The sequence below is a fragment of the Oryctolagus cuniculus genome, chromosome 10 (assembly GCF_051225735.1).
Source record: "Oryctolagus cuniculus isolate XC-2025 breed Fujian yellow rabbit chromosome 10, ASM5122573v1, whole genome shotgun sequence".
In the NCBI taxonomy this organism is placed as follows: Eukaryota; Metazoa; Chordata; class Mammalia; order Lagomorpha; family Leporidae; genus Oryctolagus; species Oryctolagus cuniculus.
In genome coordinates, this window is record NC_142876.1 from 109,288,551 (window position 1) to 109,293,960 (window position 5,410).

Genomic DNA, 5,410 nt, shown 5'->3' on the forward strand with positions numbered 1-5,410 from the left:
AGGGTGCTGAGGGGACGAGGCGCGTTCGCAGGCGGTTGGCGACCGTTGGGAGTGGACAGGGCACGGCTGGGGGTCGCCGACGTCACCGCGCGCGCACCGGGCGGCTCTCCCGGGACCGCTGGGACCGGGAGACTCCGGACCTGAAGGCGACCCGGAGGACTCCAGTCGCCAGCGCTCTTGCCGGTTCCGACGAGGGGTGACGGAGGTCTGCGCCGATGAGCGAGGGCCAGGGCGAGGGCGCCCGGGCGCAGCCCCCAGCCTCGGCGCCTCTGCAGGCGGCCGGAGCCGAGCCGGTGCGGTGCCTGGACGCGGCCGGCCAGCAGGGGGCGCGACTCGTCCCCCGGGGCCCCGCGGCGACCGAGGCCAGCCTGGAGGAGTGGACGCCGTTCCCGGCCTCGCTGTGGCTGTTTCCCGACCTGCTGGAGCACAGGATGCAGTTTTAGAAGCTGGGGAGCATCGGGGCCGGGCACGCCCCCGACTTCTGGCCGCTCTGCCTCCCTCAGCGCTCAGGTCGGGCGCTCCCGGTGGCTTTGGTCCTCGCCCGGCCTTCTCCCTGAAGTCCCCAGTCCCACCCGCTATCAGGAGCTCCCCTTCTGTTTTAGGATTCGTTGCTTTTCGTCTTTTCTTTCTGCCTTGGGGCAAGGTGCTGGCCCTGTCTTTCCCTATCCACGCTCCTAGGTAAACCCTCGCACCTGGATGCTGGGCGTGGGCGTGTGATTTGGTAGGCCCAGTGGGACAGCCGCAAAAAGGGGGCGGGAGACGGCTTCATGTTGCCCCTGAAACCCGGACTCCACACGAGCAAACCCTGCCTATCCCGATAAACGATGTGGTCCAGCACCCACAGAGACCCAGCTGAGAGACCATCCGGGGTCACCCAGAGCCCAACACACCTGCTGCCTGACCCCAGACTTGTAAACCCAGCCGAGATGAGCGGCACCTGGCAGAATCCCGAGCTTCCACCGTGCCGTGGGTGTGAAGTCGATGGCTGCATAGCAGGAGGTAGGGTCCACACTCAAACCTTTGTATCAGAGCCCTACTCCTTCCGGGCCTCTGTCTGTCCTGATCCTGAACACCCAGACTTGGAGGAGGCGCAGTGGGGTTTCTAAAGAAGCCTTTCCCAACACTTTCACAAGGTCCCCTGAGGCAGAATTGCCTGGGGGATCTGTAGGAAATGCTGGACCCCAGGAGTCTCAGCACTCGCTACAAGTGTGATAGGAGAATCTTCCACTTGGCGCCTCCCCCTGTCCTGGAGGATGTCTTAACAGTTTGCCTTCCTCATCCACAGCTGTTGCAGTGCCCTAACCTGCCCCAGGCCCTTGGCACCAAATGACGCTTGGCGGAACCATCAAGGTGAGGTACTAGGAACGGCCCTCTCACGTTTGACTCTGCACTCGGGGACTAAAGAGAAGGAAATCCATTGCACGGTGACTCTCTCTGCAGTGACCCTGGAATGACTTTCCTGAGGACGGGGAGGGAAACCAGGATTCGGGTTCTTAGGGGAATAGAATCAACCTCTCACCCCCGTATTCTCCCGTTTGCTGTCTGCCTTAGTGAGCTCCTGGGGGAGAAGGTAGCCTAGGGCTCCCTGCCTCTGCCTCACGCAGCGAGGGGCTGCCCAGCCAAGGCCTCCCCCCACGGGCTGTGTGCTTACAGCTGGAGTATGAGGGCGGGCCGACCTCCAGGACCTGACACAGGCGGGTGACGTGAGTTGCAGAGACTGAGATGTCCCGACCCTCAAGGCACAGCTCCTGAGGAGCATTTGTCCAGGTTAGGTTTGGCTCACAACTCAGCGTGTCCCCTTTTACTAAGAACTTTTCTGCCAGAGGCTTTGATGGACGCGTTGGGCTCTGCCGCCCCTGAGGTAGGATATGGCAGCTCCTTAAATGCACACAGTAAAATACACAGGTTTACGGGGTCAGTGCTGTGGTGCAGCAGGTTAAGGCCTCCACCTGTGATGCCAGCATCCCACATGAGCACTGGTTCGAGTCCCGGCTCTTCCACCTCTGACCCAGCTCCCTGCTCAAGTGCCCGGGGAAGTAGACTACATGAGAGACCTAGGAGTAGTTCTGGGTTCATGGAACCAGCAGATGAAAGATCTCTCTCTCTCTCTCTCTCTCTCTCTTTCTCTCATTATCTGCCCTTCAAATAGATAAATGCTAAAATAAAATATCCAAGTTACATATGAATGCATAACAGTAAGCAAAAAAAAACAGAATTATGAGGGACTCGTTGGGATGATGGGTACAGGGTGTGGCTAACTAGGGACCACCGTTACATTGTCCTGGGTAGTCTAAGGCTACATGTGTTCCTAAATGGAAGAAGTCTTTGCTGTCTGTTGCTTCAAACAACTACTACCTCCTTTTTCCTTCTAATATTAAGTATCCCCCAAGGCTACTTGAGTGTGCTAAATTCTTCCATGGCTTTTTTTTTTTTTTCCAAGCAATAACCTGAAGCTTAAAGTTTCATGACATTCGAAGGCCAAGAGGAAACTGACTCTCTGCTCAGTAATGTTTATGGGGCCAGCATCCACAGACAGGAACTTGCTTAAGTTTCACTAGACAATCCCAAGTTCAAAGAGGGGAATCTGGGAGCATGGAATGTGAACTCTGAGAACGCTATTGCCGTTTTCTGGGAAGCAAGAGGAGAAAGAAAGGAAGCAAGCCCTGTGTGCCTGATGCGTGTCACAGTCTGTCCTCTGTCTGCACACCTCAACACACAGGCTAAACCATCCTGGACGTGTGGGGATACGGACAGGAAAGGAATCTCCTTCCTTGTTCGAGATCACTGCCACTGAGGGCCAGTGGGGCTACTGGTGATTTTAATCCAGTATTGCCTGAGACTACCTCTGGTTCTTCAAGATGGAAGACCACCACATTCTGTCCAGGTGTTAGCCTCAGGGGTGCACTGACAGAAGGACAAAGGCTACAAGTAACTTTCTCCTTCTCAGGGTCATTTCCCCTCTAAAAATGAATAGTTTTTTTTCTGCTGTATCACCCAGCAATCATGTATTTCCCAGAGTTTTAAAAATGTATTTGAAAGAGCAACAGAGAGAGGGAAGGAGAGAGAATAGGGGAGAAAGAGAGATCATCCATCTGCTGATGATCTCTTCAGGCCACAGCCATGAACCAGGAGCCAGGAGCCAAGAATTCCAGCTGGGTCTCCCGCTTAGGTGGCAGGTGCCCAAGGACTTGGGCCACCTTCTGCCTTCCCAGGCACACTAGCAAGGAGCTTTCCCAGAGTTTTTGGTGGTTACCCACGGCTGACGTGTCTAAAAGGAGTTTCCTGACTTAGAAAATCACTTCCAATCTGTAAGCAAGTTTTAGAAACTATGAGCTGATGGTTTCACAACCTACTCCTGAATTAGAGGCTGTGTGCACAGCAGGACTTCCCTGCTGGTGATCAATCCAGGAAGTTGTACGTCAATTCTACCAACACTGCCATTGCTCTAAAGTGTTCGCTGCTATTTGATTCAAGGATGCTCACGATAGCTATGCTTACAATAGCTGAAATTTTATAAAATATGAAAAACAGGAGGGGCCAGCATTGTGGCATAGCAGGTTTAAATACCACCTGCAATGCTGGCGTCCCATATGAGCGCTGGTTAGAGTCCCAGCTGCTGCACTTCCAATCCAGCTCCCTGCTAATGTGCCTAGGAAGGCAGTGGAAGATGACCCAAATGTTTGAACCCCTGTGGCACACGTAGGAGACCTGGATGGGTTCCAGGCTCCTGGCTTTGGCCTGGCCCAGCCCCAGATGTTGGCGGCCATTTGGGAAGTAAATCAGGGGATGGAGGATCAATCTCTCTGTCTCTCCCTCTCGGTAACTCTTTCAAATAAAAAGTAACTAAAAATAGGAAAACAAACTCTTTTACAGTCACTAATAGCTTATTATGTAATTAATATATCCCACAGTTATAAAAGCTATAATACCATAGAAATGCTTATTGTAAATTCATAGGGGAAAAGACAGTTGGCTATTTATTTTGTATATAGTTATTTACTCTTGTGTAATTACTTTGCCTGCTAAGTTTATTGCAATAATATAAAGTACTGGGCATCTGTATCTTGCTTCTGACGTTAGTTAAAATGCTGGTATGAATTTCTCATTGTATCTGTTATCTCTTACTCAGTAACAAAGTCTCCTAAAGCTAAGTTGATGAAAACAACAACAGTCATTTATTTTGCTTCCAAACATGCAGAGTTTGACAGGAATGACTTGTACCTGCTCCAGTGACGTCAGCTGAGAGGACTCAAGCTGAGACTGGACAATCCACTTGCAGTACAGATCACTCCCACAGCTGCCAAGTTAGTGCTGCCTGCTGGCTGAGAGTTCAGCTAGGCCGTGCAGACCTCGTCCTCCAGGGGCGCCTGGAGGCTTCCACACTGGATGACTGCTGAGTACCAACAGCAGCATCCCAAGTGGTCCGGAGAGAAGGGGGTGACATCTCTGCGCTCCATCCTTGTAAATCACAGCATCACTCGCTGGGGGAGTCACAGAGTTCACCTGCGTTAAAGGGAAGGAAACAGAGGTTACACCCATGGAGTCGTGACAGTGTCATGTGCAAAATGAGCATGTGGTATAAGAGGCATTCTTATTTTCTGAAGTTTGTCATTAACAAAGGAATGCCCTAACTTCCACATAGCCCCTATGCTCATTGTATATATTTTATTGGATGTTTTTATTTTGCCTATTTTACCCAGAAGTTTGACAGTTACTGATTTATGGCATGCTGGCCACCAACTAATACATCTCCAAAGAGTATAACTTACCTTTGTCTGTTGCTGGGCTCTTTACAAATGGAATCACATATTAGAAATAATCTTTTACACTTCTTTTACCCAAAGTTAGGTTTGTAAGATTCATGCAAGTCACTGTCTATTACTGTGCACTGTTAATTTTCATTGTTGGCTGGCCCTCTGTGGTATAAATACAAGACAGTAATTCAATCATAGATGGACCCTGAGCCATTTCCAGTTTGTTAATTAACATGACTGTCCACACCCCCTAGAGCAGGCATGCATGGGTCTCTTTGGTGTTTACCACCAAGAGGGATAACATAGATGTTTACGTTACTAAATAATGCCAAATATATCCACTTTAACTCCCACCAGTCAGTGTCAGAGTTCCTTTTCCAAATCCTTGGTACTATAATCTGATTTTACAAGATTTTTTCTTGCAGTGGGAAACCAGCCCGTTTACCCTCTTAACGTCACCTCAATGCATGCTGCCCTCCCAGAGTGCAAGCACAACCTCCTTCAGAGTCAGTCCCCGTCTGGGGTGAGCCTTCGGGAGTGCTCGGCTCAACATACAGCAGACACAGGAAGTTCCTGCCTTAGCAAAATTCTGGATCCTTCCACGTCTGCTTGCAGGGTGGCTAGATTTAGCTAGAGTTCTTGTCTCTCGCAGAAGT

At 51.0% G+C, this 5,410-nt stretch overlaps 1 non-coding gene across 3 annotated transcripts; it reads left to right on the forward strand.

The window, feature by feature from the left end:
• The first annotated feature begins 368 nt into the window (after window positions 1–368).
• LOC103349189 (uncharacterized) lies at window positions 369–5,107 on the forward strand. Of its 3 annotated transcripts, none has more exons than XR_016214976.1 (3): window positions 369–510; window positions 1,286–1,350; window positions 2,441–2,578. It is a non-coding gene; the product is annotated as an uncharacterized LOC103349189 (transcript). The 3 variants fall into 3 exon arrangements; XR_016214975.1 differs by lacking the exons at window positions 369–510; window positions 2,441–2,578 and adding exons at window positions 861–999; window positions 4,199–5,107; XR_011379600.2 differs by lacking the exon at window positions 369–510 and adding an exon at window positions 861–999.
• Window positions 5,108–5,410: the final 303 nt, after the last annotated feature.